Source organism: Rhineura floridana, chromosome 9 (assembly GCF_030035675.1).
Source record: "Rhineura floridana isolate rRhiFlo1 chromosome 9, rRhiFlo1.hap2, whole genome shotgun sequence".
NCBI classification, from domain to species: domain Eukaryota; kingdom Metazoa; phylum Chordata; class Lepidosauria; order Squamata; family Rhineuridae; genus Rhineura; species Rhineura floridana.
In genome coordinates this window covers 49,173,741-49,183,443 of record NC_084488.1, presented here as the reverse complement: position 1 = coordinate 49,183,443, position 9,703 = coordinate 49,173,741, and the positions used below count along the sequence as shown (strand labels likewise).

Genomic DNA, 9,703 nt, shown 5'->3' with positions numbered 1-9,703 from the left:
TCAGCCTAACCTACCTCACAGGGCTGTTGCAAATGTAACTGGGGGGAGGGAATGGCAGTGGTCGTGGCATTCACAAATCAAAATTAAACCTGGGGAGGGGGGCACACACAAGTAATAAGATGTCTGAAAGACAAAATGTTCAAAGGTGAAGCTTTCCCCATAATTATATTTCCATAGTAGAAAAGGCTTGCTCCATTTAATTTCTACCTGCCACACACCTGTTAAATGCACAAGAGCCTGATCTCCTGCAATGCCAACCCTAAACCATGCAAAGAACTCAAGTTGAAAACAAATAGCCACCACAGAATTTGGGCAATATTTTTTTTTAAAGAAGAACATCTGTAACAGTATGAAATATGACATTCTCAAGCAAAAAGAAATTATAAGACAGTGGATATAAACACACACACACAAAATGCCTTGACCAACAGCAACAAATATACTCTGAGCATAAGCATTTTCACATTTTAAATATTTATTCATCATTGTTTTTGTTTATTTACTGCCTTGGGCCAGTCCCTAACTCTCAGCCTAACCTACCTCACATGGCTGTTGTGAAGATACAGGAGGCAGAATTAAAATGGTGGCAAAAAGAAACTAAGGCTGCAATCCAATACATGTCTACTTAGAAGTAAGCTTCATGGGGCTCAATGGGACTTACTCCCAGGTAAGTGTGTACTCCAATACACACTTGCCTGGGAGTAAGTCCCATTAAACCCAATGGAACTTACTTCTGAGTAGATATTATTGGATTGCAGGTTAGTCCTTGCATAATAGGCATCAATTTTTACTTGCCTTAACCAGATTGATGCATCTTTGTACTATAAAGTGTCATATTTTTCTCTCCTCCCCTCCCCCCACACATTGGTACAGCTTCAAGGCTTCAACCAGTCCTTATCTTGCCTAATTAGTACAATCTAGGGTTGCCAGGTTCAATCCCTGAGACTGATCCTGTATCTTTAGGAGAAAAGAAAGTCAGCCAAGTACAGGTGTTCTTGCAACCCTGTAATGGGAAAAACCACCAGGTGGAATTCTCCCTCCCCCCTGCACAACTTTTAAAGATACAAAAGACCTCTTGGAGGCTGGGCCTGGCAACCAAGAGGTCTTTTGTATCTTTAAAATTTGTGCAGGGGGGAGGGAGAATTCCACCTGGTGGTTTTTCCCATTACAGGGTTGCAAACAGGGCTGTGGAGTTAGAAGCAATTTTGGGTGGAGTTGAAGTCTGTAGAAATGTACTGACTCCGACGTCGGCTTCAAAATAAATTTTGTTTGACAATTTTTTTTAAATATAAATTCAAAATGTCAAAGAAGCTTCAGCTGCATTTGAGCATTTCACCATCTCAAGATGGAAAATATTTTGTGTGTCAGTGTATGACCCAGGACCCAGATGAAGACAAATGCTGTGATGCCAAGATCAGTGCATATTCAGGCAGCGATAAAAATGCCCCTAGGAGAGCTTCCAATTTAAAAAGACATTTACAGTGCTTTCCAGGGCTGTGGAGTCAGAAGCAATTTTGGGTGGAGTTGGAGTTGGACAGTAGAAAAATAGAGGAGTCAGAGTCAAAGGTTTGGTGTACCGACTTCCACAGCCCTGGTTGCAAGAACACCTGCACTTGGCTGACTTTCTTTTCTCCTAAAGACACAGGATCAGTCTCAGGGATTGAACCTGGCAACCCTAGTGCAATCCTATACCCAATTTGATTTACCTGGGAGTAAGCTCCATTAAACCTAAAGAGACTTACTTCTGAGTAGATTTGTATATATTGTACTGTTAACTGTACAATCATTTTTAACTAGTGCCTGTTTGGAATTCTTTGCATTTTTCATGGGGAGCGGGATTTTTTAGTTTGCACAAAAGAACTTTCTGAGAATACCTTCCTCAGAAGACAAAAATGTATCCTGGTTGTTAGGAAGAAAATATGGGCAGGAAAGAGAATTGGAAGCAGCAGCTCTTTAGGACTCTGGCTGCTTGCTGATGCAACTTCTGCCTGGCCCTTGTTCACCTGAAAGGTGTGAGGAGGCTTTTGTCTGTCCGTTAGTAAGAGAGGTGAGGTGGGGAAGGAGGCAGAGGCCACCGCTCACACCTTTGCATGCCAAACACACACCTCATCAGCTCTCACCTCCACAGTTCTTCAGGTCCTTTCTGCTTCTGCCTCCTTGTCCTCCAGCTTCTTTCTTTCTTTCTTTCTCCCTCCACTGCACTCTTCTCCACGACCATCCATTTTTTAAACCATTTTTCTCTACTCCACCCCCATCTCGCTCTCTACCTTCTCCCTCATCGCCTCCTAAACACCCATAGAGTACAAAGGAAGAGTGATGCTACACAGAAGCACATTATTTTTATCCACGAATCAGAGAAATAGAATGTTTCCCCTGCTTCTCCCCCCACCCCCCCCATGCCCAAAAGCAATGCTGGAAACATTACAATTACAGCTCAAAAGTAATGAAGTTATTCCTCTTTCTATTAGAATCAAAATGTAAAGAAATTACCCACTCGTTCCTCAAAAAAGTAATAAATTACACATAATTTGTTTTTCCTAACAAATTACTTCCAAGCTTTGTCTAAAAGGCACACACACACATTTATGTCTGCAGTTCCAAACTTAAATGCAGTACACCAATGGTTGCTAGTACTTTTAAATTCTATTATCCACCTTGTTAAGCAATTTTTCATAAGTGTTTCAGAATAACACAAACATGTTATCAAACAGGGTGTCTATTGGGTTAAGGTCAGATTTTGGTGGATTTGGGGTGTGGGTCTGGTGGGGAAAAAACTTTGTGTTGGCAGCACTGATATCCCCCTCCCCTGCAGTGCTCAGGCAACCTCTGTAGGTGGTGGGTGCTATTAGTGCATCTGGTGGGTGTGCCTAGGCATGTGGACCTAGACAATGCAGCAACCTAGCCTAGTCTTAGGCAGGATCTGAGAAGAAGCAAAGAGGTGAGTGAGCTGGCTCTCCAAGGCCCAGGAAGCCTAATGAGATCTTACTATCTTAGCCCAGGCAATGGGAGCTGGAATATTGTGTGGGGTGCATGTCTGGGGGGCATTTCTTCCCTAGTTTGTTAAAAAAAAGTATAAAAATATATCCTTTCAATCCAGTTCCATTTCAGAATGGTTTTGAAGAGTATAATGTGGCTAGAGCCTTAGTTGCAACAGTTTTAGACCTCCACCCAACTGCGCAAATCATTATAAATAATTCACCTTATTTAACTTTCCTCATGTGAACTTATGTACTACCAAAATAGGGCATGTGACATTTGATGATACAGCCATCACAAGCAGTGTTAGCTGGCTGGCCCAGGGCCTTTATGTAGAACAGAGATTGTGTGCTTGTACAGTTAATTCTAGCACCTGTAGTTCACAGAGACATATAGTTCCTATGTGACATGCTGTTGAGAATTTTCTTATAAAAAGTTATGTTTATAGGTATTAATTTAATTTTTAAAGTGAAACTTGTCTTAATTGCTTTCCTGGCAGAGCAAAGGAAACCAGGGTAGTTAGTTCCAGGAAGTAGCTGCCTCAGGAGAAAGGAACTCACAGTTCACGAGCTTACTAAAACACTGTACCTGTACAAGAAAGCCTTTTCACGCATGTACACTTTGTATGCTGCAGGACTCACCTTTGGTGCATCTACAGGTGTGTGTGAAAATTCATTCTCAACTTTGACACATGTGTTGACACCATACATGTGTTCAGTGCTGCATCACAGAAAAACAAACTTTGTAATCTTGGCTTTTGAAAATAACTTATTTGAAGGAATTTCAAGTGAACAGTTCCTCTGCAAGTTTGCATAGAAATCACAGTTCATTAGACTTTATCAACAGTTCAGATTATTATGGTAGGTTGCCTTGCATGATATGCATTTACTTCCTAGTCACTGTTATTTAGTTTACATAACTATTTTGCGTGTGGAAAATATTGTATTTAAATTGATTTGCTTTTTTATAAACTTCACAAGTCATAGTTCCTAATTGAAATGCATAAACGGGGGTTGTCATTACCTATAAAATCTCCCCCCCCCAGAAAACTTTTATAGTGACCAATGCCCCAACCCTTCTGCCCCCCCCCACCAAAAAAAATGTCTTGCTACACCCCTGATGATAGTACCGTATAGCACTATGTTTGTTTGGCTTGGGGAAACGGAGGCATGAGCCTTAAGATGACAAATTGGTTTCAGTTATTGGTGTACCAAGCCAAACCCCTTTGGACATTAAAAATGAAGTGAGTATTGGGAGTAGTAGAGTCTGGTCAAGCTCAGCCTCCTCACAAACATTTCCAGCTGAAAACGATCACAACTAAGGGAATTAATTACTACATATAAATCTAATTTTCAAATATCTCTAGACAGAAATTTGTACTCTCAAGGTAAAATAGTTCTTTTAAAAGTATGTAGTCTCAGAGGAACACATAACTTGTGAAAAAGTTAATGAACAGCACAGCTGCCTTGATCTACTCTCACTGTATTCTAGGGCAGATTTCCTTCCTCTTTATTAAACAGAAGAAGAGGAGGAGGAGGAAGAAGAAATTATTAAGTAGATTGTAAGACAAAACAAAGAGGTTGTCAAGCAAAGTGATAGCCGATATCAGATATCTGAAAAAAAAACTTGACATGCAAGGAAGCATATGATGAAGCCAATAGGCTTGACATATCCTCTAAAAAGCAATTATTACATTTTATCCCATTCTTCCACCAGTGTACACAATCTCTCTACCCCCTCCCCATTTTATGCTCACAACAACCCTATGAGGTAGGTAAGGCTGAGAGATGGGCACAAGGTCACCAAGTGAACTTGAAGGCAAAATGAGGATCTGAACCCTGGGCTCCTTGACCCTAGTTTGACACTAACCACTACAAGACTCAATGGGACCTCAAGCATGTCAACACTGTTGTTGTTTTAAAAACAAAGTCTAGAATCTTTTGTTCAGATCTTCTTTCTAGATCAAGTTTGTGTGCAGCCTCTAGTTTATGAGAGTGGTATATAAATTTATAAAACCAAACTAAACTTTTTACTGAGGACTTCCCAGGACAAAAAGAAACAGAAACTGTTTCAAACACACACACCCTAAACTTCAATAGAGAGAACAAGGCCTGCATTGTCAGCATGTACCCAATGTTGCAATTGTGAATTGTTATTAAGACTCTGTGAACTACTGTCATTTCTCTTCTTTCTGATGTCCCAAATATTTAAAGCCTGCGAGCAGACCCCCTTCCTGATAGCGTGGTCCTAGACATCATTACTCGTAAGTAAGCCCTATGGAATTTAATGGAACTTACTCCCCATTTAAGTATTGTAGGATTGTTATGTTACTCTTTTCTTCAAGTAAAATGCATCCTTTCAGCCTGTGCTCATAGAGTTTGCCTTGGGAAACTCTTCAGTATCTTTGCAACTCTCCTCAGATGCCCAGAACTAAAAATAGTCAGCTAAATGAGGCCATACCAAGTACTGCTGAGTAGATCTGTACAATAATTTCTTGAGTCTGGGAAAACAGTGCTCCTGTTGAATCCACCTACAATGTCATTGGCCTTTTATTCTATAGTACCGCATCTACACTGAGGTCTAGTTCAATGTCCGCAAAGCTGGGGAACCGATGTTCCTGCAGCCCTGTTATGGATACTGTACAATCCCTAAATCTTCTGCAGAAAAGTGACCTGAATGGCTTATGAGAGGCATAATGAGATACTCCACCTTCAAGTTACAATAGGTCACCAATTTAGTTATGGCATTTAATACCATTTAAAAGCTGTTCAGTAACAACTACAGCAAAACAAAACAAAACCCTATCCACATTAGTTAGTAACTGAGTTTCTGTGTTTGGTAATTCTATATTGTAATGCTTATAGAAGACACATGTGTTCTATTTATTCACTGTTTTGTATCAAGACAGCTTTTAAATCTATGTAAAGCAGTTCAACGTGGTATTTGGCCATTCTTTATGTCAAACCTGTCCTGTGACAAATTTCTGTCTGTTACCTTGTATGATGCCTTGAGTTTTTAGCTGGCACAAGTTAGGCAAATATAACCAGTTTTAAAATGACAGCAGTTGATTCAGGGATGAGCATTAAGATGAAACATGGCATCTTAAGTTTTTTTAAGCAGAATCTGCTAGGCTTCTGTATGCAGGAAAATGACAGTGTTTCTTATTACTTGGTTTATTGATTGACTGATTGCCCTCCCTTCACTATGCAGTCTCAAGGCAGGTTACACATAGCTAAAAACAACAAGTAAGCCACATACCACATAACAACTTTAAACCATCAATTAAACCATATCAAGCAGCAAGCAAAGCCAGCAGGCTTGTGTGGCACTCTCCATATTTTGGCCTAGACACACAATTCTCAGTAAAACAAGAGTCACATGGGAAGACTCTTTGCTGATTTGCTGCAGGAGATTAACACGACTATCCTCTCTGGAAATCCTTAATGTGTGCATGCCTTCCATCTTACCTATACGCTCAACTAGCATAACACCACTTCTTTATTAATTACTACCTGGTGTTGTTCAGGAATTCTAAAAAACCAAAACAGTGCAGTTTTGAAAGGTTCATTCCACCATCTTGTTTCAAAATGGCATCCAACTGTAGCCAAACACAGATGAAAACCTGCTCTTTGATCTCTGGAACCATCATGCAAAATTTGGATATGATATTTTGTGAGGTGTCCAAATGCATAGCAAACAAACAACTTTCCAAAATGTGTGGGAGAATTAGAACAAATGGATTGCAACCAAAATGTTCCATAAATTGAAAACAATACCAAGTTAGGGTTTGGACTGAGAGTTAGCCCAGACAAAACTAGATATAAGTTTGCAATCTTACCTACTTATCTGACTGGGGACTATGCCCAATTGAACTCAATGAGGCTTACTTCAGAGTAGACATGTATAGGATTGTGCTGTTAAGGACAAGCCAGACCTGTCATCAACACATGGCATTCCTAAACAGCTTGCGGAGGCTCAGCGCCCTAGCAGGGCCCACAGCTTGCTGATGCCAGCCCTGCAGTCCACCCTCAGATAATTTCCTCCCCATGCTCGGCAGCTGAGTCAGGAGCCACAAATTTAATTCCCCCAGTACTCTACTATACCAGGACCATCATAGGAAATCTGTATATAAGTTCCAAAACCACCACTGGGGACCACCCAACCTAGGCTGGAAGACTGCAGCCCACTACCACAACTATGTTAGCCTGCTGGGGAGGGCGGCATTGATGTCTCACTGCATTCTGCTATACCATGTTACCAAGGTCTCCCCTACTGTTAGCCAGAGTAAGGTGGCTGCCTTGGACAGCTGATTTTGGGTGTCATGAAAGGGCAGCAAATTGTTATTTTGAATGTATTATTATTGTGAATTTATTATTATTGTATTCTTACTGTCAGGGAGGGAAAGAGACGCTTATCTGCCTCTGGTATCAAAATAAGTTGACCAGCCTTGGACCTTGACTTAAGCAGGGTAGGGAAACACCACTTGCTGTTCCATCTTAGGCAACAAAATGTCTGGGGCCGGGCCTGTTGTAGCGTTAGAAGGCTGCCACTCCCAACCCTGAATATTTTAAAGCTATACAGCAGGAGTTGGGGTGATGAGAAAGGCATGCCCCCAAGCATAATCTCCCCTAACCAGAGCGACCTATAGCAAAATATTGCAATGTATTCTCACTTCCTAATAGAAATGCTCCTGTTCTGGATTCAGTACATGTTTCAATAGGTGATGCCATGCTAAGAGACATAAACCATTGACATGGACCACCAAGCACAACTACATAGTGTGAGAAACTGCATTAGGAATAATTTAATGTGCAGTGTAATATAATAATATCTACTTGAAAGCAAGTCCCATTATATTCAGTGGGGCTTACTCTCCAGTGTGTCCTTAAGATCATAGCCTTAGCCAAGTTTTTGTTTTTGGATGAAATCTGTGAAGATTTATACTTGTATTATCTATCTCTAACCAATGTGTGACTAGTAAGTTTTTGTACTCTCAGTAAACCCATGTAAAGATGAGTGCCTGCAGTATCTGGGGGTATTTACACTCTGTGGTGAACTTTACAGTAGCTTAAGCCTTTTATGGAGAGAGATATAGCAATTTTTGCAGACAGAAGAAATAGCTCCTGCTGCTGGCAGAGCTTAGCCAGATTTGGAAACAAATTAAGACTTTGCTTTCCAAGTGTGTCAAGCTGAACCTCTTTATCATTACTGAATACATTTTAACCCTGTTTTATTGAGCATATTGTTCTTCATGCAAAACTTGCTCTACTTTTAAAATAAAACACAATCAAGAAGAAGTTTTCATGAGTATCAGGTACTACAGACTTGTAGGATGCATAGGATTTCAAAGAACAGCACATATTCTGTCCTTATAATAATGTAAGCTAAATATATATAAGCTAAATATATATGTTACTCCAAGAAACAAATTGGCATAGCTACATTTCTGAATATAGTTTTTTTAAAAAAATATTGCCTACTAATTATTATGGAGATTGCTACAAAAATGCTAAAAATAAGCATCAGATTAATCTAGAAAAGGAAAAAAGTATTTAATAAAAAGAAAAGCAATGATTTAATTTTGTTGTGGCTTGAGCCTGCTGAGTTTTGATAACATTTATCATATTGCTATACTGTAAACACTGTAAAAACAGGGGGGAATTATTTGGAACCACAACTCCATCACAGCAGGAAATGTATGATTTTTAAGGTTAATTGATAAATTAATTGTCTACTCAGAAGTAAATCCCATTTATTTCAGTAAGGCTTACTCCCAAGTCAGTGTGTACTGGCTTGCAGCTGGAACCTTTGAAATTAGTTAACTCCATGGTAATTAGCCCCAATACTGCTCTTGATGTCATAAAAACACTGCTATATTGGCCATATTAATATGTAACATGAGTTGTATTTTAATGTACCCAATGTATAATTACGTCATGGCACAGGGGGGACACTGCACAGTGTGGCTATGCCTTAGCACATCTCTAACATATGAAAAACCAACCTGGCCATTTGCATTATTACAGCAGTTATTCCAGGCACCAAAACAATTTATTTACAAACAAATTACTGCCACCTCACTCAGTGGTTCACAAGTACTTGACCAACCGACACACACATAACAGGAACAAAGAGAAGAAAGTAAGCTGAGGGAGGAGCCCACAGTATTTTGAACTATGCTATTTATTTACTGTGATGGGCTGCCTTCCTGAGCTGTCAGTTTTACATCCAGTGATTTCTACTGGGATGAAACTTTCCACCTGTAAATGTCCTAAGGAAGCCATCAGTAGAATATATTATTTGTTATGGACCTACACATAACTCTCATCCCCCTGAGCTGAAAGACAGCCTGTGAAAGAGAATCCTTACTTTCAACTGCAAAATATATGATCATCTGGTGGGTTCCATCAGTTCAGGGTGAGTAACAATTCCTTTTGGACAACTGCCTTTTATTTTTATCATGCCCACCGTATGACCTGCTCTGTAACAAAAAGAAGGTACATTCAGGAGTCTGATGAAATGCATTGTGAGCTGATTTTAAGGTGACTTTAACTTCTTCCTTTGTTTGAGACAGTGGCATTCTTTCATTCCCGCACACACATCACAAAATGATCTTTGGCTTTCGGTGGCAGCCATCGCTGTTATGCTAAGGGTACCAAAACACGTTGCTACTCTTTTCAACGTTGCAATTCTTGATCACACCTTTTACTGTAGGATTTTCTCCTGC

General features: G+C 40.0%; 1 protein-coding gene across 1 annotated transcript in view; it reads left to right on the top strand.

The window, feature by feature from the left end:
• The first annotated feature begins 2,842 nt into the window (after positions 1–2,842).
• GALNT7 (polypeptide N-acetylgalactosaminyltransferase 7) overlaps positions 2,843–9,703 on the top strand; it is a 74,945-nt gene continuing 68,084 nt past the window's right edge. The window contains exon 1 of the mRNA XM_061583959.1: positions 2,843–2,938. The gene's annotated coding sequence lies outside the window, so the exon portion shown is untranslated. The remainder of the gene's footprint in view (positions 2,939–9,703) is intronic.